Source organism: Malania oleifera, chromosome 4, assembly GCF_029873635.1.
Source record: "Malania oleifera isolate guangnan ecotype guangnan chromosome 4, ASM2987363v1, whole genome shotgun sequence".
Classification (NCBI taxonomy): Eukaryota; Viridiplantae; Streptophyta; class Magnoliopsida; order Santalales; family Ximeniaceae; genus Malania; species Malania oleifera.
Genome location: NC_080420.1, coordinates 121233433 through 121258396, shown reverse-complemented (window position 1 = coordinate 121258396; position 24964 = coordinate 121233433). Strand labels below are relative to the sequence as shown.

Here is a 24964-nt window from a genome sequence, read left to right as displayed (position 1 = left end):
GAAGGACTCGTCGACGAAGGTCGGGCTCGTCGACGAAATCCTGTTTTATAAGAATGAAAAATCCAGGAAAAATATAATTTTTTAAGAAATCTCTCTCTCTCTTCTCTCTCTCTCTCTCTTCGTTTTTGGGCTATTTTTACGTCAGATCAACGATCCGAAGTCACCACGACGCTCCTGGTGGAGTTCTCTCCAAATCTGCTGGAGCGGATCGTGGGAGAAAAATAGTTGGAAATCATCCCAGAGTTGAGGTAAGACTTTTTAAGCCATATTTGATCTTGTGCTAGTTATAAGAAATGTTGTGCGCATGAAAATACTGAAATTTAATATTGGGGGTTTTCAGTTTCGGAGTATTGGTCAGAAAACCCCTCAGGTGTTAAACTTGAATGCTTTTAGATGAAAACTTTCTACTCAATATGTGGGTTTTTGACAGTTGAGAAAAATATTGTATGCTTAGAAATACTAAACTTTAATTCTGAAATTTTTTATTTTCAGGGTATTGAGTTAGGAACCTTGCGGGTGCGGGGCAGTTTTATTAGGGGATTTTCCAGGGATCAGGTAAGGGGATAAACTAAGCTAGTACTGATTTGGAAAATGATTATATAATATATATATATATATATATATATATATATAGTTATCATTTGATTTATGAAAAATGTATATGTTTATATATATATATATATATATATATATTTGTCTTATATTTGCAAAATACTGTGAAAATGATCGTATATTGAATATGTGGAAAATTTACTGTGTGGCATGAGTAAAAATGTTGTGAAATGCCGTTTTCTGGGAATGTGGATGATATGGATTTTTAGGATGGAAAACCGGCGTACGGGCCGAGATGTTTTACATATATATATATATATATATATGTGTGTGTGTGTGTGTGTGTGGATGTGATTTGCCGGCGTACGGGCCATGCTATGTGATTTGCCAGCGTACAGACCATGCTATGTGGTTTGCCAACGTACGGGCTGTGCTATGTGATTTGCCGGTGTACGAGCCGTGCTATGTTAAAATGTGTAATATTGGCATACGGGCCGATGATTTTCATGGTACATGTATATATATATATATATATATATATATATATATATATATATGTAAATGATATGATCGATGTGAAAATGATTGATATGAGATATCTATGTATCACGATTTTAGTATATGTATATGATATCAGAACCTAGTTAGCTTGGTTTAGGCTAACACTACACGGTACCGTTGCTATGTGTTCATGGTCCTCGTGATCATGATATCTGTGTTAACGCCGCTGTACGGAGTGGTGTGAGATTGGATGGTCGATGTGGTTATGTTCGAGGAGTGTGCTGTTTTTGCCCCTGGTGTACGGACCAGTCTGGGTAGACCCATCGGACCTATAGACTAGACTATCGACTTGGCAGTGGTCAGCCAACCAGTATCAGGTCCCGCCTTCGGGCCACACAACCCAGTCATGTGGGGGTAATACATGATAACAGCCAGCTAACCTACCAGGATTGTTTTATGTTATTATTATTATTATGACATGAGTTGAGATATGTTATGAAAATGCAGTATGTTCCGTCATGTTGATTTTTATACATATACATATATATATATATATATATATATATATATGTTTTCCCAAATTTGATGGAACAGTACTAAATGTGTTATATATGATATATGTTGAATACGAATTACTCATATTGTCATACACTAATATTAGTTTATTTCCCTTACTGAGAGGTGTCTCACTCTTAAATTTTATTAACTTTTCAGAAGCCCCGGATAGGAGAGCGGGAAAAGCCTCGCAAAATTAGTGTTGTTTATCTGCCCTCTGTGAAGGGTAAGTTTTTGGTAGGGACAATTAGGTTTTTGTGGGAATTGTCCCTAGATTCCATTTTTGAGATGTATATATACTGAGAGTTAGTGTTTATAGTACTTTGGTATGTATTGGGCACATTATGATGAGATGTATATAATTTTATACTTTCTACTGCGTAGGTTTTTGCTGTATATTTTGTTAGATCCCTGGTGGTACCCACGGGTCAGAGAACTCACTTAAAACAGAGTGTTCATTTATTTGAAACATCTTGTAATCGTCAACCAATACTCAAAGCACAATAGCTTGTTTCCAATACTCAACGGCTTGATTGAACCAAGCTTCCACAATTTCAGAATCTCCTTACCGAATGACCTATTTTTACACAAGGTTTTGTTACTTCAAATGCACCAATCCACAATATTAGTACCCGCTCTTCAATCCCAATGATTAATGATGCATGTAAGTATGGGGTTAAAAAGTATTATGACTTCTTGATGTTTCTGCATCTCCATAGTGACTTGGAGAGGATGTCTAGGTATAGTTGACCATACCAACTTGCAAATAGGTCGGGATAAATCCTATTTGCGCACGATTTGGAGGAATTGGTATAGGATATCCCATGAGAAGAATATTTAACATGAGCAATTTCAAATTTAATATTTTATATGAATACAATATATTGTAAGAGACACCCTAATATATCTTATTTTCACTTTTCTTTAATGTAATTTTATTTTATATGTATCATATTTTGAAAAATAAAATATTGGGAAAATGATTTATTTAAAAAAAAAAAAACTTTAAATCATTATTTGAAGTTTTAACTTGATGACCATAAATGCTCTAATTTTATATTTTTAAAGTTTAAAATATCTGAAAATAAAGTACTTTGTTCTAAAAGTAATAAGGTAGGTTTTTAATGCTATTATTATTTTTAGACTTCGGGGTCGGTCATTCAAATCGCAGTCATCATTATTTTCAGCTTTCCTTTTGGTCAATCCAATTTAGGGGTCTCTTTTAGATAGAATGACGCAAAGTAAAGTTCAAAGCAGATAGGGGATGTAGCTCAGATGGTAGAGCGCTCGCTTAGCATGCGAGAGGTACGGGGATCGATACCCCGCATCTCCATTTAATTCCTTTTTTTTTTTGTGTGTATACTAAAAGCAAATAAACCAAACGACTAAAACGTGAAATAGAGATTCGTTAAAACATCATATTACGATACTGTATTTTAGTATTTTTAAACATAATCCGACCACAAAATACAGCTACACGGGACAGGCTCAAAACCCAAACAAAGCTTCACTTTATATTAAACCTATATCAAGTATGCATAATATATATATATACTTAGCAGGAGTCTAAGCTCAGTCGGGAAGCACCTTCGCCGCCTGCTTAACCTGCACCTTCACAGGATCCTTCTTGGCGTCCATCTTCTCAACCTTAACGACTTCTGCCTGCTTCCCCGCAGCTTCATTCTTCGGGGTCTGGAAGCATAAAGTTGCCTCCGGAGGAGGAAGAGAAGGAGGAGAAGCAGCAGCAGAGCTGTTCGTGCGCATCCCTCCACACCGGCGCCCACAGCTCGACATTATCTTCTCAAATTTCTTTCTTCCTTTTGCAGAGATGGGTTTGATCGGCACCGTGCGTGATAATAAGAATGGACGAAAAAGAGTGTTGAGGGGATGGAGGAGGTGGCGGCGGCTATTTATCGTGGGGGAAGTATAAGAGAGGTTGTTCATTTTGCTTTGTTAAGTGTGAAGGTCCTCTTCGTCTTCTTCTTCTTGTATTTTTTTTTTTTTTGTGAAACCCAATGAGACCCAGTATTTATAATTGAACTCCTTGGAACTGCATGCTCATGCTGTGTTGTTCAACTCCCAATTCTTCACATTTGAATTAGGGAATTGAGCAAGATAATATGATCAGCATGCTTCAAATTCTTTAAGTTTAATTTGTTTAAAATTATTCAGAGGTGCAGTTTAATTAATAAATTGAGAAAATAACAGTTTAATAAAGAGTATTTAAGAGAAAAAAAAGAAGAGATAATGATTTAGCAACATACACACAACTTTTGAGTTTTTGTATTAAATTTCATTGAAATTCATATAAATAAAAATTTAAAACTCAAAATTTATACTCACAAATACAACTTTTGAGTTTTTGTAACACACTCAACCTTCTATAAATACTTAATAGAGGAGGTGGCATCTTAGGGATTAGTTGATAGTCTCGAAAGAGTAGATTACTATGGAGGAGGAGACACGTCTACCTCTGTCTGAAATCAAATTTTTTTTTATAATCTCATAGGGTCAACCCATATTTCACCTTGGTTTGGCTTGGTTTAGATTTGACAAAGCGGATTGGATTGGATAATTCATGACCGATAAGGCAAATTATCAGGTGAAGATATTAGAATCCATATTTAACTCAATACAATTGTCGATTTGTGGTGGTTTGGATCGTATAATCTGTGATGAATATTGGATAATCTATTATTTTTCCATTCCTAATTTAATTTTTTTACCATATGATGAACATAACCAAATTATTTTTAAAATTATAATTTTATAATTGTTAAACGTTTAATGACTAATCACAAAATTATAAGTTTTTTAGTTCTCAAAATTTAGGTGTTTTTATTTTGATCATGAAAAAATTAAGCATTTGGGTTTGAGTTTGAATGTGGGCATGAAGCAATCTAGAGGCGCATATAGTAGTGCAAGAGTTGGGAGTGTTGCCCAATAGAACTTATACTATTTGAATTGATGCCTAATAAGTATGGACATATGAGATTATCAATAAATTTAGACATTAGTTGTTAGCGGATAGATAGATATCTATTAGATAAAATCCAAAATTCGTCATTAACAGACTCATTTAGAGGTGGATAATTCGATTCATTTAATGTGCGGATTGGTTATGAGTCAATTTTAGCTGGTCAATTTCGGTTTGAATTAATGAATCTTTCATTTTTCCAAGTGTATCCTAGTTCATATCAGTATGTACCGAGCTATGCAATTTTCAAGACTCACTTGAATCGGACGGGTGGCTAGTTCCAGTTGACCCTTCAAGTCAAAACGTAAGAATCAAAAATTATTCTATTGATTAATGAACTGGATTTGGATGTTTCTTGGACGATACAAAGTGTTCGTGATTTAATATTTATATTTGATTAATATTTAAAATATTCAATTATATAATTTTATTTTTATGTGCATTTTCTTGACGTTTTCTATTGATTTCACTTTCTCTTTTGCACACTAATCTATGTAATAATATGTTCCACCAAGTTGGAAGGTGACTCACCTTCTAAACTACGAGCAAATATAAAAAATTTCTCAATGACATAATAAATTAATATAATGAGATTGAAACATAAAAACTAAATATAGAACGGTAATGGAGTAAACCATTGGACAAATTTTGTCCTCAATATATAATAAATTTCATAGAAATTACATGTGAATCTCACATGAATTATTTAAATTAACAAATATAAATTTTACTATAATTATTATGTTATTAAATTAAATAGATGTAAATATAACAATAAAATCAATTCCTAATAGATGTTTAGGAGAATTAATTTTAATTACACAACACAAAATATTTGAAAATGGAAAATTATTAATCAATCACTCACTCACTTTTTTGTGCGTAAAGAATTTCCTCTATTTTTCTTTTTCACCTATTAAAGTTATCAATCAAACGATAGAATTTCAGAAAATAAGGTATAATATTTAGTTAGGCTTGGTTAAACGTGTGCAAACGGTCAATTCGATCAAATTCGATTAATTAATCGAATTTTTAAATTAACACTAATCCCTAACCGAACCGACTGAACAAGTTATTGTAACCGAACAAAGTTTTCGGACAATTTGGTTAACCGAATTTGATCAAATAAATTTAAAATTAATTATAAAAAAAATGATTACAAATTTTTGTTTCTAATTTACCAATTCCAGCTTAATTAATAAAAGAGTTTATTGATAAAAAGGATATTTTCAGATTAAATATTTAAGATTTAACATATATTATATATTAATATTACTAACTAATTTATATTTGATTATTGATTAATTAGTAATTTGGGTAATTTGGTTAACCGAATTAAATATTGCCTAAAATGAAAATAAAATACTTAAAATTATATAAATCTCAAATCGAACCTATATATTAACCGAACCGAATGAATTATGCTTACCTCTAGCTCGGCCATTGCCGACTAGAAGAAGAGGAAGGACGAAGGAACGGAGAAAGGAGGGAGAAGAAAAAGAAAGGAATAACTGAAAAGGAGAAAGGGCGGGGAGAGAGGGCCGTCCTAACGCGTGGACGTGCAGCTAAGTAAACTTGTAGGGGTGGATTTTGCATGCTTCTCCACGTTTTCTGACTTTCCTTCTTTCTTTTCTTTTTGGGCTAAGCATTTCACTATCAATAATTATAGAACACATATTATATTAATATGTATTCAATGAAGTTTTCGTTCTTAAAAATACTTTAAGCTCTTTCACTCCAATTAAAATTTATATAAATTTTTCTCATTTTCTAAAAAATGTTAAGACAAAATAACAATAAATTTTTTTATTTTTATGATTAAAAAATATTAAAAAAATAATTTATTGCATGAATATAATCTTACAAATTTTATTATTACTTATATCAAGATTTAATTTCAACCCAGGAACTAATTGTAAATTCAAGTATTTTATTTTGATTCCATCAATTCCCAAATTATATTTTATCGCAACTGAATTAATTGTAAATTCAAGTATTTTATTTTGATTCCATCAATTCCCAAATTATATTTTATCGCAACAGAATTATTAGTTAACTAATGTTTTGGCAAACATTAATTTAGTAATTGGAAATACTACAGTTATCTCATATATATATAAGTCTCTCTCTCTCTCTCTCTCTCTCTCTCTCTCTCTCTCTCTATATATATATATATATATATATATATATTATGTGTATGGTACAATTATATAAAATCGTTGGTTAGTAAAAATGATGATTAGTGAATAAATGTATATAGGACCCTACTTTTTAGTAATAATAACGTGACATGAATAAATAAGTAAAATCAATCAAATAACATCATTTGTGCTCATAGGTATTACAAAAATATTAATTCTATAATTGACTCATTTAGGATTAATGTTGGAAAGAAATCACTCAATGTCTTGCAATCTAATAAATAAATAGAAAGAAAATTCAAACTCACTGTTTGATTTAAAGTGTTCAAAATAAATAATTATCGTCATCAACCAAAAGCTCAATGCATATAGAATATACCTAAGGCTCTTGATTACCTTGCCTTCATGGAGTTGAGATGCTCTCAATTTGGAGCTAATTAAATTGTCTCCCACTTCCATCTTTTTTGTGTGACCATTACACATACACACTTGTGTTTCAAATTCTATATATAAATTGAAAATACTTCTTACTTCAGCGCAATATGATCCTCCCAGTTAGTCATGGCTTAAGTTCGAATAGTAAAACTTAATGAAGCTTACCGAAGAAGGGAAGACACGACAGTTCTGGATGGAAGATGGATTGCTGATGACCCATGGTAACCGAATCTTTGCGCCACAAGCTAGTGATCCAAGGAAGACATTGTTGAAGGAATGTCATGATACCATGTGGGCCGAACATCCAGGATGGCAGCGCACTTTGGCCTTACTGAAGCAGGGGTATTATTGGTCACATATGTGTGATGATGTGGTTGATTATGCCTAAACTTGTGTCACTTGCCAACAAGACAAGGTGGAGCGGAGGAAAATTACAGGGCTGTTGGAGCCCCTACTAGTACCGTTCAAACCGTGCGAAAGTGTCTCATTGGACTTCATCACCAACCTGCTCAGAGTGGGAGATGCAGAGTCTATACTTGTTATTATAGACAGGTTTTCGAAGTATGGTACATTCATAGCCGCACCAAAGTACTGTTCGGAAGAGGAGAGAGCACAATTGTTTTTCAAGAATATTGTGAAATATTGGGGTATTCCCCAAGACATTGTTAGTGACTGAGACTTAAGATTCACCGGCAAAAGTCTAAAAGTCTAACGCTGAGATACTATAATTTGAATTAAAAGGATAATCGACTTACTAAAGCGCATTGATATACCCAAGTAGTGTATTACTTTTTTTATGACTAATGGTGAGTTTTCTTGATTGAATTATGTCTTTAGAATATTTGGAGCTTGATTTATTAGATTTCAACTCATGTATGATTAATAATGGCTACAATATGAGGATGTTTCGGGGAGAAAAAAAAATTAAAATATGTTGTGAAATAAGGGTGGCCTCTCCCAACAATGCACATATTATTTATTTCTTATTTTGTATATTGTTTATTTCTTTCTCATTTTCCTTAATAACAAAATATAAAAAAGTTGATTGTTTTTTAATTTTTTCTCTTTTAAATATATTTCAGTTTCGCCAAACGATACATAGAAAATAAAATTAGAAAACTTGTTGCAATCAATTCTTAAATCCAAAAAAGATAAGTATGCACCCTAGGGGGAGTGAGTCTTGCATGTTCACAACTTGAAATAAGAATAGTCGCAGACTACTACTCATGTTGTTGACATGGTGATCGAGGGCTCTTCAAAATTTTTTCCTCTCTCATCATGTTTTTGTTTTAGTTTGTTTTATAATTTAATAATTCTTTTGTTAAAAAAATCTTAGAAATTGAATTCATGCTTCGAAATTTTTTTTTTTTGGGTGTTTTTTGAGTTAAAAAATGGAAAAATTTAAAGTAAAAAGTCTTTTTTATAATTATTTCAAAAGTAAAAAATAATTTATTTTTTATAGTTACACTAGCCCAAACATTTTGTGCACCTTTTTTTTTAATCATTAATAGAACCTAGGGTAAAGTTTTAAAATAGATTCGGAAGGGGCCGGGCGAACGTTGACCCCCACTACCACAAATTATGACGTACACTCTCCCACTTAGGGAGTTGTTAGGCAAGTGCACCTCCTAAGTGCAATGGAAGCCGCATGCCTAGGCCAAGGGCCTTAATGATCACTTATACACCCCATCTTCTCTTTCTACTCCTTTATAGATTCGCCGCACAACCATATCATTTTCCCAAATTTTTCAATGTTGGATAAAGAAAATTTGATTGATTACTCACCACTCTCACCTTAGATGAAGGTGCCTAGTCATGTCGGTAGTGAGGGTTTGTGTCCTTTGAGTCAAAAGTTAGGTACATAATGTAAGAAATCTATAATGCTACTATTAGTTAAACACAACATCTTCATCATCATGATCTTCACATACGTGTATAAATCTATAATGTGAAAAATATAAAATATACATAATCCAACATGTAACTACATTCATACACACATACACACACAATCAATCCCTTTGTAAAATCTATTGAGTGGGTGGTTTTAGATCACCGTGCTAAAGATATGAGTAGTAATGATCTCAAATCATTCTTAATCTTATACTGTACATGCTAGGTATATATTGAGGTGTTGAAAATCCAAATAAACATATTTAAATTTTCAACGTTTATGTGAGAGTTGTCAATCAGTTCATGAATAGTTAGTAGCATATTGATTTGAATTTTAAAAATTCAAAATGTCTTTTGAAGGTAGTTTTTAAAAGTAAAAATTTTAGGACTTAAATTTTAATTTAGGTAGATTTAGAAGAAATTTAATATAATTTTATACTATATTTTATTTAAATCATAGAAGTCCAAGTACAATAATGATATTCACGCTTCCAAACACAGGGTAAAAGAAAAATCCATCAAAATATTTTGCAATCCAATTATAAAAAATTATTTAGAGCATAAAAAATTATAAAAACTAATTTCATTTATATCTAAATTTTTTTATTAAAAAAAGACAAAAAAGAGTTTTAAAGTAAACTTAAAGGGGCTGCATGAATGCAAACACAAATATACTCTCCCAATTGAGGAAATAATTTTCTTGTGGCTTTTTTTTAGGGTAAAAAACCCTAACCTCTTCTAAGGTTTGGTAAAATGATAATGAACTCCCCTGAGATTTCAAAAATTCTAAACACTTTTGATGAGGTTTCAAGAATTTCAAGGACCTTTCTTGAGATTTGTTAAAAAGATACAAACTTTTCTTTGTATTTTGCAAAAAAGACAAGTTTTTGTTAGGAGACGTTTCTATTCTTTTGACAAACCTCAAGGGAGGTCTTCAATATTTTTGAAACCTCACGGCAAGTCTCTGTCATTTTGACAAACGTCATGGAGGTAAAAGTCTTTTGCCCTAAAAACTAATTGGTACCGTTTGAAAAATGAACTATTAAAAAGAAAAATGACTTTGAGTTTGATAAAAAAATTCCAAGGTTCTTAAAAATATTTAAAATAACTAAAATATATGGTACACATTTTTAGAAAATGTAATTAATGTATAGATAATTTTTTAATATTTGTAAAAAAAAAAAAAGCAGTGGAATAGAATAATTTGTTGGGAAAAAAATTGCAATGGAATAGAATAATTTGTTGGCATAAAAAGGAAAAAAATATCTTCTAACTTTTAGAAGTTTCATTTCTATAATTTTTTTAAAGATTTTTCGAAAAAGATAAAAGTTGGCTTTTCAAAAGTTGAAAAGATTATTTACAAAATACGTTATATATAAATTTTAATTTTTTTAAAAAAAAATAGGGAAAATGGGAGTCCAAACTCACCCTTGATTTGTAAAATATACTAGCTCTTGTATTTTTTTTTAATAAATTTCAAATTTAAAATTTGTAAAGATTAATTTAGATTAATGACTTTGTTTAAGAAAAAGAAAGAAAAGGAAATTAAGAAGAAAATTCATTTTCTATCGCATTTTCTTTATATATTACACATTTTACTAATGTGTAAAATTATTATTTTTTATTTGATATATTTCCTATTTCTTCTCTTTTTCCTTAATAGCTAAATATGAAAAAGTTGCTCGTTTTTTTTTTTTCTTTTAAAAATATATTTCCGATTCTAAATGAGGCCAAAAGATACATAAATAATAAATTTAGAAAAAACTTGTTGCACTCAGTTCTTAAATCATATAAGGGCAAGTATGCACCCTAAGGGGAGTTCAAATTAATTGTGCTAATACTTTTTTAAAAAGAACTAAGAAAAATATTTAAATTAGATTTGAAGAGAACCGCACAAACGCAGGTCCCCACTACCACAAATTATGACGTACACTCTTCCACTTGGGAGATGTTAGGTGAGCACACCTCCTAAGTGCAATGGAAGCCGCACACCTAGGCCATGAGCCTTATTGATCGCTCATAGACCCTGTCCAGGTAAGTATGTTGTAATGTGAGCTTTTTACTTCTTTTGTAGCCAAGTAAGCAATAGACTCTATTATATTCTTCCAATGTGGGACTATAGAATCGAACAAATGTAGCCATTGAGATCTTATTTTTATTATTAAATCAAGTTCTAAGCATAATTAATTAGTACAAAAGTCAAGATTATTTTCATTAATGTTTCCCATGTGTCTCTAAATGAGATATCCAATGATTATGGTTTGAGATGGAAGTTTTAGTTTCAATTTTGAAAATGAATGAGATGAGATATGAGATTGAAAAAACCAAAAAAAAAAAAAAAAAATGAGTTGTCTTCCATTATGTGGCTAAAACTCAAAATCTTTTATGAACCAAAAAAATTCATGCAAATAACAAAAAATAAAAGATAAAATATTTATGACAAAAAAAGGATACACGTAAAAACCAATCTAGTAAAAAAATGATTTTATATAAAAAAATTATAAGCTAATGTTGAAAATCTAAATAAACATATTTTAATTTTTAACATCAATATATGTATGTAAGTGTGATGGAATGAATTGATGAGTTTTCAATTAGTTCATCGCTAATTAGCAGTTTATCAATAGAAAACTTGAATGTTATAAATGCAATACTTTTCTTTGGGCAAAATTTCTTATGAGAAACTTATAAATATATTATATGGATTCATGTCTTCTCAATACATGTATCTATATTAAAAGAGAATTCCTAAGATCTATAATAAGGATTCTCTTATAAATGATTTTTTTTTTTTAATTTAAAGAACTGATTGGATCTTTGTTTGGATTTTCTAATTTGGTACTTGTGAATGATGCAACACAATATATATATATATTCAATATTTACTTTTTATTTTAACTTTTTAAAGATGTCAATTAGTGTTTTTTTTTTTTAAACTAAAAGAGGACGGCACCTCCAATTATTTATTAATATACCCTCACTTTTTTATTAATGTTACTTTTCATATCCTTGTGCAAAAAAATTATTTATATTACAACAAACAATCCACCACTTAGAGATGTCAAGTATTAAATTTGTTGGGATCTTGAGTCTAACCATGTATATAAGCACCCATCATCCACTCAAATTTTTCCAATGTGAGACAAACTCGCAAGTGGAATTCTCAACAATCTATTCCTCACTTGTGATTTCCAACTGCTACTCCTTGAATAGAAACCATCTCCCTTTTGGGAGTAAGCCCAATTCCCCAACATTTGCTCAAGTAGGCCTTACCCAAAATTTTGCAGGCCCTCACTACAACAAATTATGACATACACTCTCCCACTTGGGGAGATGTTAGGCAAGCACCTCTCCTAAGTGCAATGGAGACCACACACCTAGGCCATGAGCCTTCATGATCACTCATAGACCCCGTCTAGGTAAATATATTGCTTATGTTGTTGCCTCTACTTTTTGTAACTTCATATCCATCTCTTCTCTCTTCATTCTTTCGATGTGGGACAAAAGGTAGAGGACACATGTACCAACATTGCATTGCTAGACAACTTAAATATAATATTAGGGTTTTTAATTTATTTTTTGGATTTATTAAGTTGGCCTAGCTAGACAAAAAATTATATAAGATATATAATGTTGCAAACATTAAAATATCAAAGATTATCATATAACAAAGATGTTATTTTCTTAAAGATTACTGATATTAATGATTGAGAGAGTGAAATTATTTTAATAGTTAAAGTTTGAGACTTACATATTAAAGGCTAAAAGTATAACGTTGAGATATTATAATTTGAATTAAAAAGATAATCGACTTACTAAAGCGCATTGGTATACCCAGGTTGTGTATTACTTTTTTTTTTATGACTAATGGTGAGTTTTCTTGATTGAATTATGTCTTTAGAATATTTGGAGCTTGATTTATTAGATTTCAACTCATGTATGATTAATAATGGCTACAATATGAGGATGTTTTCAGGAGAAAAAAAAATTAAAATACAAATGAAAACCTCACACAAATGAAAAAAAGAAAAAAGAAAGAGCTCATGAACATGAATAATTTAATTTTTCTTTAGAAAAAGATATTACTTAATTATTTAATTCACTCAAGATATTTTTGTGCATTTCTTGAGTAAAAAAAAATAACTAGACACATTATTGAGCAATGCAGTCTTGGGGGTTTTAAATTCGAAAAGAAATTTACATAATAAAAAACCTAACAAGCAACAATCTAAGTTTGCAACGCCATTTCTGTTATTAGAACATGGCGATAAGTAGGAGGTTGACCATTTTATTTGAGTTTGTGCTTAGATTTTACTCTTTTTTTATTTTTTGTAGAGAGGGCATACGATATTAAAATGAATAAATTTTTTTTTTTAATATTCATGTGAAAAAACAATCTAGTAAAACGTTTATTTTATATTAGAAATAATAATTTGATGTTGAAAATCTAAATACACAAATTTCAATTTTAATCATCTAAATATATATGTAAATGCGATGAAATCAATTGAAGAGTTGTCAATTAGTTCATCGCTTGTTAATGGTTGACCAATACAAAATTTGAATATGCAAATTCGGAATTCTTTTGTTTTGTTTTTTTGAAAAAATTATAAAATTATTATTCGGATTCATGTCTTTCTCAATAGACCTATGTATTTAAAAGAGAAATTCTCAAGATCTATAGAATGAGGTTCTCTTATAAAAGATTTTTGTAAATTAAAGGAATGTTGGGTCTTTGTTTGAGTTTTCCTCTCTTTTTTGAGAAGGCCTTTTTCTTCTAATAGGTAGTAAATGATGTAATAAAAAAAAATTTATTAAATATTTATTTGTATCAAATATTATTTTTATTATTTCTTCTTTATTACACATTTGAATTAATAGCAATTAGGAGAAATGCATTATTAAGATTAACAGTTTGCAAATGACAAAAAACAATTCCCTACTCAAAGAGATATTAAGAAAGCAACAAAAGTTTTAAAATAGATTTGGTAGGGTCCCCGCGAACACATGCCCCACTACCACAATTATGATATACACTCTCCCACTTGGGGAGATGATAGGTGAGCGCACCTCCCGAGTGCAATGGAGGTCACACACCTAGGCCATGAGCCTCTGTGATCACTTATAGACCTCATCCAGGTAAGTATGTTGCTTTTGTTGTTGCCTCTACTTTTTATAACTTCATACTCATCTCTTCTGTCTTCGTTCTTTCAATGTGGGACAACAGAGGATACATGTACCAACATTGCATTGTGTCACGGTCCGCCTTTTTCACACCATTGTGAAGGGCCGTGCGGCGCTAGCTAAAGCACTCTTGCTTAACTAGCCAGCCTATCGTTTACCAACATTCATCCACAAAGCACTTTCATTAACATTCATTCAGATAGCAGCGGAAATAATAATCAATTCATGAAAGTCATGGCAACCAAGCAGTAAATATTGAAGCAAACGTAATTCATTAACAAATCCTCCGTTGACATGTTGTACTTAGCGAGGGAGGCAAGTAAGCTAAGCACGTTGACAATTGCTAGTGAGTTTTACAATGACTGATGAACACTCACCCTCCCCTAAAGAGGTTTTATGTAATTATCATCTTGACACTAGGAAACATCAAAGTGACTGAGGAGTCATACTGCCTTATTTGGCTTACAAAGACTCTACTAGTAGAAATTAACCCTACACTAGTATTTACACGATGGAAACCAATCCTAAGCACACGAGATAAGCGGTCACAAGCAAGCATAATGCCCTGAACAAGCTTAGCTTGTGACATTCTCCCCCACTTATGCGGTCGACGGCCTCGTAGACTTTTGGCGATAGGTACACTTCAACTTTGTCCACGAATGGCTTCAAATCTTCCACAGAAATCCAGCTGATTTCTTTGTCATCAAGGCACTTCCACTTCACTAGGAACTTCTGCCGCTTCTTCCTTGAGGATAGGAACTTTCTGTCTACAAGGATCTCTTCAACATCATGTCTGTTAGGTTGCACTATCTTCAACTCTGCGCTGTTTGACTGACTTCTGCTCAGGTCATTGGTGTTGGCGTTGAATGGCTTGGGGCAATTGACATGAAATTGTGGTTTTCTCTCCTGATCTACCCACTTCTTCATCTGCTTAGAAGCTTTCTCCAGATAGGCTTGGGCAAACTCTGCATTCTTTCTCCCTTCGCTGGTGAAGATGTACGCCCTGGGACTCTTTTGTCTGTACGGCTCGCCCACTGTGTGAGGTAACAGCGGCAGCTGGCGTGTAACAAGCTCAAAAGGGCTTTTGTTGGTTGTTGAGCGCCTTTGGGCGTTGCCACAGAACGGAGCCACATCAAGTAGTTGCACGCCATTCTTCTGGTTGACATTGACAAAATGGCACAAGTACTCATCTAGCAGCTCTCTGAATCTCTTCATCTGTTCGTCTGTTTGTCGATGATAACTCGAAGAGATGTCAAGGTGTGACCTGAATATCCTGAAAAACTCTGTCAAGAAGTTGTCAGTGAACATTAAATCTTGGTCACAAATAATAACTTGGGGAACACCCCAATGTTTCACAACAGTCACAAGGAACAATTGTGTCATCCCCTCTACCGAATAGTACTTTGGTGCGGCCATGAAAGTATCATACTTCTTCCGCTCCCCCTTGTCTTGTTGGCAAGTGAGACAAGTTTTGGTATAATAAACCACATCATCCCGTGTGTGCGGCCAATAATACCTCCGCAGTAGTCCTGTCATTGGAGTCATTCTCCGCAAATATCCCTTAACGAACTTCCTGCAAAGTTTAGTAAGGCCAAGAAAGGAACGCAACTCCTTCACCGTCGTGGGGATCTTCCGCTCTTGAATCATCCTCACCTTCTCCATACCCCTCCGGATACGACCTTGTTCAACGACTTGACCAAGGAATTTGTTGCTCCGCCGAGCGAAAGAGAAATTCTCCTTCTTCAAATCCAGACTGTTTCCCTTCAGCCTGTCGAACACCTTCCGTAGATGCTCTTCATGTTTCCTCTGAAACGACACCGATGCTCCCAACGATGTTTTGGAAGGGCAAACACATCCCGCTTCCACTTTATCAAGCTGTTTCCCTAACTCCACTATCTCTCTAGGCACAATCCAACATGGCCCTTTAGCTGGTGGTTTCACTCCTGATAACAACTCGATCTCTTGCTCCACAGTCCGTCGTGAAGGCAAATTTTGAGGCAGCTTATCCAGCAACACCTCCTTATCCTCATCCAACACCGCTTGGATGATCGTAGGCTCCAGCTCTTGGCCTACTTCTTTGTCTACCACCACCGTGGCTAGACATGTCTGCTCACCCTGACCCAATCCTTCATTGAGTTGTATGGCTGAAAGGGACTTCCTGTCATCTCCTTTCGTTGCAACGACTTGCACCATGCACGAGTGATCTTCCATCAGACATAGGGAACCAGCCGAAGGCATCAGCACTGCCCTCGTCCCCATTAGGAACTCCATTTCTAGAATGACTAGATAGTCATTCAATGGCACCGCTATGAAATTCGCATGACCTTCCCACTGTCCAAGCTTTATAGCCACTTGCTTGGCTACTCCCAGAGTAGGCTGGGCTACAGAATTAACTGCTTTCATGCGTCCTGTATCCTTCTCTAAGGATAAGTTGAGTCTCCCTACTTCCAACTGCGAAACAAAATTATGAGTAGCTCCCGTATCCACTATAGCGTGAGTACTCTTCCCATTTATCCTCAAGTCTACAAATATTAACCCTCTTGCTCGTGTAACTTTCGGTGTTTTTGTCTGCTTTTCCAATGCGTTCACCAACCACACTGAACCCACCCTCGGGGCATCATCCTCTTCCCCATCATCTTCCACTGCCTGTTCTACAATGGAAGCCTGTAAGGCATTAAGTGATGCTTTGTGAGGGCACTTAAAAACTCTATGAGGACCTCGACACAAGAAACACTCAATTTTACTCTTCCCCTTTCCATTGGGTGTGTTGAACCCTTGAGACGACGAAGCTTCCTGTGAGGTTGATGATTTAGAGTCGGCTCCCCCACTCTTGGGTTTGCCATTCTTGAAAGACTTTCCACCGTTTCCCTCTCCACCAAACCGTTTGGACGAAGCGGTCTTATCACCAGCGTAGTCTGTCAAGCGTTCCGCAGTCGCTTGTGCAGTTGACAAGTCTTGAACCCTTTGCCTATGAAGTTCAGTTCTTGCCCACAATTTCATCCCCTCTAGAAAATAGAACAACTTGTCCTTCTCCGACATATCCCGAATATCCAACATTAAAGCAGAAAATTGTTTCACATATTCGCTGATTGACCCCATATGCTTGAGATCTCTCGGTTTTCTCCTTGCATTATACTCAACATTCTCAGGAAAGAATTGGGCCTTGAGCTCTCTCCTCAAGTCTACCCAACTATCAATTACACAGTTTCCATTTTCAATTTCTCTGTACTTGGTACGCCACCATAGTTTGGCATCACCAACCAAGTATATGGTCACAGTATCCACCTTTGCCTGTTCTGAGGCCATCCTCACAACGCGAAAGTACTACTCCACATCAAACAAGAAGTTCTATAACTCCTTGGCATCTCGGGCACCCCCATACGTCCTAGGTTCTGGCACCTTGGTTTTTCTAACTCACAGAGTGTTGGAGTTCCCCATAGCAAGAACCATCACATTTACCTTTGCATCCAGATCTGCCATCCGGGCTTGCAAAGTTTCCATAATGTGGCGAAAGTCCTCTGACATGTCGCCTATCAAACCTGCTTGATGTTTTTGTGATCCCATCACTTCATCAACAAGTCCTCTCATCTGGGCCACCTTCGCGGCCATAGTGTTGGTTGTTTCCTCAACCTGTGCTTCCAGCACGCTGATCCTCTCAGCATTTTTTGGTGCCATGGTCACTTACCAAAGCTTTCCAAATCCAACAACGAAGGCAATCGAATTCACGTAGCAACTCAACCTTGGGCTCTCACCAAGTGTCACCGACTTGGCTCTGATACTAAATGTCACGGTCCGCCTTTTTCACACCGTTGTGAAGGGCCGTGCGGCGCTAGCTAAAGCACTCTTGCTTAACTAGCCAGCCTATCGTTTACCAACATTCATCCACAAAGCACTTTCATTAACATTCATTCAGATAGCAGCGGAAATAATAATCAATTCATGAAAGCCGTGGCAACCAAGCAGTAAATATTGAAGCAAACGTAATTCATTAACAAATCCTCCGTTGACATGTTGTACTTAGCGAGGGAGGTAAGTAGGCTAAACACGTTGACAATTGCTAGTGAGTTTTACAATGACTGATGAACACTCACCCTCCCCTAAAGAGGTTTTTATGTAATTATCATCCTGGCGCTAGGAAACATCAAAGTGACTGAGGAGTCATACTGTCTTATTTGGCTTACAAAGACTCTACTAGTAGAAATTAACCCTACACTAGTATTTACATGATGGAAACCCAACCTAAGCACACGAGATAAGCGGTCACAGGCAAGCATAATGCCCTGAACAAGCTTAGCTCGTGACACATTGCTAGATAGCTTAAATATAATACTGGGGTTCTTATTTTTTTGGATTTATTGAGTTGGTCTGGCTAGAAAAAAGATTATATAAGATATATAATCTTGTAAACATTAAAAATCAAGAGTAGCATATAACAAAGATGTTAGTTTCTTAAAGTTTACTGTTTTTAATGATGGAGAAAGTGAAATCATTTTATTAGTTAAAGTTTGGACTTACATATTAAAGGCTAAAATTCTAGTGCTTAGATATTATGCTTTGAATTAAGAGGATAATCGACTCACTGTAGCGCATTGGCATGTCCAAGTAGTATAATACTTTTTTTTATAACTAATTGTGAGTTTTTTTAATTGAATTGTGTCTTTAGAATATTTAGTTTGGACAGTTTTTGGAGTTTGATTTATTAGATTTCAACTCTTACATGATTACACTGCAAGAAAATTGGTTTTTAGTGACAAAGGTATTAGTGAAGGATGAAATGTCGTCACTAAAAGTTCAGTATTAGTGACGATTTTCTAAAACCGTCACTAAACAGTTCAGGTATTAGTGACGAAATTCCATCTTTCACTAATACAAAACTTTTAGTGATGAAATTTCATCCTTCACTAATACCTCCGTCACTAAAAACTAGTTTCTCCAACTCAAACAAGCGTAGAAAACCACTTTTCGCGCGAAAACTATCTTGGAAAAATATTAGCAACGATTCTTGAGGTATTAGTGATGATTTCAATGTGTCAATGAAAGGGACTTATTAATGGCGATTAATAAACCGTCACTAATATTATTGTATTAATAAATAATTTTTTTTTCAAAGTATTAGTGACAGTTTTGCACATTCGTCACTATCAGTGCCTTATTAGTGACTGTTTAGGAAACCGTCACTATTAGTTTTTTTATTTTAAAAAATTTAAAAAATTATTTCACAATATTAGTGACAAATTTGATGATTCGTCACTATTAGCCTATTATTAGTGACGGATTTGGGAACCGTCACTAATATTTCTTTTATTTAAAAAAATAAAAAAAATTAATGAACATTAGTAGTGACGAACTTGAAAAATCGTCACTATTAAAAGAATGTTGACGAAAGACATAAGAAAGAATTTATTAATTGGTTTGGGAGCCGTGTAAGTAAAAAAATTTATGTGATTTGTAAGCAATGTATATTTTCAATACTTATGGTTTACAAATTTTATTATGGAATACTTTCAGTACACGTTGGCATGTGGCCCCGATCAACGAGTGAACCGCTATAGCGGTTGTATTTTTAACGGGTTATGATTTCATCATGATCACTCATAGACCCCATCCAGGTAAGTATGTTGCGTTTGTTGTTGCCTCTACTTTGTATAACTTCATATTCATCTCTTCTCTCTTCATTCTTTCGATGTGGGACAAAAGAGGACACATGTACCAACATTGCTTTGTGACACAGTCCGACTATTTTCACACCTTTGTGAAGGTCCATGCGGTGCTAGCTAAAGCACTCATGCTTAACTAATCAATCTATCATTTACCAACATTCATCTACGAAACACTTTCATTAACATTCATTCAAATAGCAGCGGAAACAGTAATCAATTCATGAAAGTCGTGGCAAGCAAGTAGTAAACATTGAAACAAACATAATTAATTAACAACACCTCCGTTGACATTGTGTGCTTAACAAGGGAGGAAAGTAGGCTAAACACGTTAACAAAAGTTAGTGAGTTTTACAAAGACTAATGAACACTCACCCTCCCCTAAAGAGCTTTCTAGGCTATTCTCACTGTATAAGATGGTAAATCAATATATGGTATAATTCGCATTTATCATAGTTTAAAGTATAACTGTAATATATGAGTTTTCTACTTTTTATACTTTTAGTATCATACCATATGACTGATATTCTATAAAACTGTATACATATACATAAATGAAATTTTACCCTAGAAAACTGTACGTCATGATTTAACCCCTCATGACAGGGTTGTGCGGCCCATGGGGGGGACTTAATCTTGGTTGGCCCACCAAGTAAGCCAACTGTAACTCTATCAATCCTCAGCCTGACAAAACTGCGTCCTCTCTTAGGCACGGAACTGGTAACTACCTCATCAAACTGGCCTCCTCAACCCATAATACTGGGGAGACTGCAATCTCTCCATAGGCCTGGTTGACGGAATCCATATATTATCTGAGATATGTGGTTGCACTCTAATATGAAAATAGCAACGGTACCATGCTCTGCTAACTGAACATAACTTGATTCATTAGGGTCTGATACTATATATACTATTTCTATAATTATCCTACCGTTTTCATCATGTTTCCAAAATAATCATAACACTATAAATCTGATCTGAAAATACTATAATATCTAACTAAAACAATCGTAGTATCTAACTGTTACAACTGTAATGTTTGACTGTAATATCTGAGTGTTATAGTTTTGGAAAGTATGACATTCTGTAATTACTGTAAAATACTCGTCTGTATAATATCTATAAAATATCTATTTGGTAAACATATCTATCTATATATATATACATTGTAGATCATGATATTCTGAAAAGCTACATAAATTATGTATCAGACAAATATCTACTTAAGCCACACAATTAATACAACTCATATTCTAAAATCTGTAAAACTGTATAACTTTATATTCTGTACCTTAATAAACAAATGTTATAATTTTTTTAATAATATTTCTGAATTTCCTATCATAGCATATTTCCCTTACCTAACTGGTTGGGAGGCTCGTCTCTAACTTTATCCTTATGCTCATAGCGTACTATCCCCAAAATCTTAAAATAATACATATATACATATTTCCAATAAATCAACTATATTTTCCCGAACCTACATACTCATAAATTTTTTGAATTATAATTTACCTAAGCTCCTAAAACTTTTCACTGGGTCCTTAACCCATGCTTGCAGGGTTTTAAAAATACCCTAGTCCTAAAATCCAACATCCTAATTTTGTTCCACAAAACCCCAATATATTCACATATAACTTAAAATCTAAATTCAAATAAGCCTGATACAACTGAAAATACCTAATTATTCAACTTATCCAAATTTTGGAATGGTGCCCAAGTTGGCCTAACCAACGATCTACTCCAGCATACTTGAAGAGAATCTTCCTAGGAGCAGTGTTGCAGCTTCCGATTTAGGCTTACTTATAAACTTGGATTCGTCGACGAGACATGTCACCTCATCGACGAGTCCATAAAGGGAGTTCATCACCGAACACGAATCCCTTGTCGATGAACTTCAGGCTCTACAAAACCCCCTCTCGGTAAATTTTCGTCGACGAGACACGTGTCCATGTTGACGATCTCTAGAAGAATACTCATCGACAAAATCCCTGTATTCGTTGATGAGAACCTATGAGTCTTTTTTTTTTAAAATTTCCCTTTCCTTCCTTTTTTTTTTTTTACTATTTAATTATTATAATTCTTCGGGTCTCTATAGTACACTTCAACTTTGTTTATAAATGATTGCATATCTTCCGTAGAAACCCAGGTGATTTCTTCATCACCAAGGCCTTTCTACTTCACTAAGAACTCTTGCCGCTTCTTCCTTGAGGATATGAACTCTATGTCTGCAAGGATATCTTCAACTTTATGTCTGTCAGGTTGAATTGTACTCACTTCTGCTTTAGTTGACTGAATTCTACTCGGATCATCGGTGTCGGCGTTGTATGGCTTGAGGCAGCTGACGTGAAACACAGGATGTTTCATCCATATTGGAGGGTCGATTTTGTAGGAGACCTTCCTGACTTTGGCCAAGATGGGGACTGATCCTTCATATTTGTGAAGTAGTTTCCTATCTTATCCTCACAGTGCCCTGACCTGTTCAAGATTGAGCTTAACAAGCACCAAGTCACCTACGTTGAAGTGTTGCGGTTTTCTCCCTTGATTTGCCCACTTCTTCATCCTCTTAGTAGCTTTCTCCAAGTAGGCTCGGGAAATCTCAACATTCTGTCTCTATTCATTGGTTAAAATGTACGCCCAAGGACTGTTTCCTCTGTACAGCTCATCCACTATGTGAGGTAACTACGGCTGCTGGCCTATAACAAGCTCAAAAGGGCTCTTGTTGGTTGTTGAGCTCTTTTGGGCATTGAAACAAAATTGAGCCACATCAAGTAGTTGTACCCAATTCTTCTCATTGTCGTTGACAAAATGGCGCAAGTACTCTTCCAGTAGCCTATGAAATCTCTCCGTTTGTCCATCTATTTGTGGGTGATAACTCAAAGAGATTTTGAGTTGTCAACCAAGGATTCTGACAAGTTCTGTCCAGAAGTTGCCAGTGAATTTTAATTCTCGGTCACTAACAATGTCTTGGGGAACACCCTAATATTTCACAATATTCTTGAAAAACAACTATGTTGTCTCCTCTGCCGAACAGTACTTTGGTGCAGCTATGAATGTACCATACTTCGAAAACTTGTCTATAATAACAAGTATAGACCCTACATCTCCCACTATAGGCAGGTTGGTGATGAAGTCCCATGAGATACTTTCCCACGATTTGTACGGTACTGGTAGGGGCTCCAACAATACTGCAATTTTCCTCTGCTCCACCTTGTCTTGTTGGAAAGTGAGACAAGTTTGGGTATAATCAACCACATCATCGTGCATGTGTGACCAATAGTACCCTTGCTTCAGTAAGGCCAAAGTGCGCTGTCATCCTGGATGTCTAGCCCACATGGTATCATGACATTCCTTCAACAATGTCTTCCTTAAATCACCAGCTCATGGCACAAAGAGTCGGTTACTATGGGTTATCAGCAATCCATCTTCCATCCAAAACTGTCGTGTCTTCCCTTCTTCAGTAAGCTTCATTAGGTTCTGCGCAACTGGATCTTTGGCTAAGTTCTCCTTGATGCGCTCCCACATCGTTGTGGTAACAATACTCACAGTCAAATGTGCTACCATTTGTAAGGCTGCCAGCTCGGCCTTCCTACTCAGTGCATCCGCGACTTGGTTCAATCGCCCCGCCTTGTGCTCAAAAGAGAAATCAAATTCTGACAAGAATTCTTGCCATCGACCTTGCTTGGGTGTCAACTTTGGCTGTGTGAAGAAGTGGCTAATACCTGAGTTATCTGTTTTCACAACAAACCTTGACCCAAGTAAGTAATGCCTCCACACACGGAGACAATGTATCACCACTAGCATCTCCTTCTCTTGAATTGTGTACTTCCGCTCTGTTTCACTTAGCTTACGACTTTTGTATACAACATGATGTCCCTCCTGTAACAAGGCTCCTACAAAGGTGAAGTCTGATGCATCCATCTGTACCTCAAAGGGTTTCATGACATCCGAAAAAGCAAGTACCGGATCTCTCATGATAGCATCCTTCAAGTCATCAATGGCTCCCTGACACTTCTTTATCTAGTTCCACCCATGACCCTTCTTCAGTAGTTCTGTCATAGGAGTCGTTCTCCTTGAATACCCCCCTACAAACTTCCTGTAGTAGTTGGCAAGGCCAAGAAAGGAACGCAACTCCCTCACTATCGCTGGGATCTTCCATTCTTGAATTGCCCTTACCTTCTCCATATCCATCCTTATATGACATTTTTCAATCACATAACCAAGGAATTTGATGCTCCATTAATCGAAAGAGCACTTCTCTTTCTTCACATACAAACTGTTCCCCTTTAGCTTGTCAAACACCTTCCATAGATGCTCTTTATATTCCTCCAGAGCAAAACTCTAGACAACAATATCATCCAGGAACACCACGAAAAACTTGTCAAGGTACTCACGAAAAACCTGGTTCATCAAGGTACATAATATTGCAGGCGCATTCGTCAACTCGAATGGCATCACCAAGAATTCATATGATACCGTGTCACATAAGTAGTTTTCGGCTCATCCCCATTGGCAATCCTCACTTGATAGTAGCCTGACCTCAAGTCAAATTTAGTGAAGTACTTGGCATGACTTAGCTGATCCAATAAATTAGCAATCAACAGAATAGGATACTTGTGGCGCACAATCACCTTATTGAGCACGTGGTACTCTACACACTTCCGCAGGCTCCCATCATGTTTCTTTTGAAACAGCACCGGTGCTCCAAATGGTGCTTTGGAAGGGCGAACATATCCCACTTCCAATAACTCATCAAGTTGCTTCCTAAATTCTACTAGCTCTGGAGGTCATCCGATATGACCCTTTAGCAAGTGGTTTCACTCCTGAAAACAGATCGATCTCATGCTCCGCACCCTGTAGTGGAGGTAATTTGTGAAGTAACTTATCTGGCATCACCTCCTTGTACTCATCCAACACCGCTTGGATGGTCGTAGGCACCAGCTCTTGGCCTACTTCTTTATCTACCACCACCGTGGCTAGATATGTCTACTCTCCCTTTCTCAAACCCTTCTTGAGTTGCATGGCTAAAAGGAACTTCCCATTGTCTCCTTTTGATGTAACAGCTTGCA

General features: G+C 35.1%; 5 non-coding genes across 5 annotated transcripts; 1 reads left to right on the top strand and 4 right to left on the bottom strand.

The window, feature by feature from the left end:
* Nucleotides 1-2868: 2868 nt before the first annotated feature.
* TRNAA-AGC (transfer RNA alanine (anticodon AGC)) lies at nucleotides 2869-2941 on the top strand. The gene has a single exon. It is a non-coding gene; the product is annotated as a tRNA-Ala (tRNA).
* Nucleotides 2942-8703: 5762 nt separating this feature from the next.
* On the bottom strand, nucleotides 8704-8856 carry LOC131154723 (U1 spliceosomal RNA). The gene has a single exon (XR_009136636.1). It is a non-coding gene; the product is annotated as a U1 spliceosomal RNA (small nuclear RNA).
* Nucleotides 8857-10936: 2080 nt separating this feature from the next.
* Nucleotides 10937-11096, bottom strand: LOC131154718 (U1 spliceosomal RNA). Its single transcript, XR_009136632.1, has one exon. It is a non-coding gene; the product is annotated as a U1 spliceosomal RNA (small nuclear RNA).
* A 1219-nt stretch (nucleotides 11097-12315) lies between these two features.
* Nucleotides 12316-12481, bottom strand: LOC131154720 (U1 spliceosomal RNA). The gene has a single exon (XR_009136634.1). It is a non-coding gene; the product is annotated as a U1 spliceosomal RNA (small nuclear RNA).
* Nucleotides 12482-14042: 1561 nt separating this feature from the next.
* LOC131154719 (U1 spliceosomal RNA) lies at nucleotides 14043-14201 on the bottom strand. The gene has a single exon (XR_009136633.1). It is a non-coding gene; the product is annotated as a U1 spliceosomal RNA (small nuclear RNA).
* Between the last annotated feature and the right edge of the window lie 10763 nt (nucleotides 14202-24964).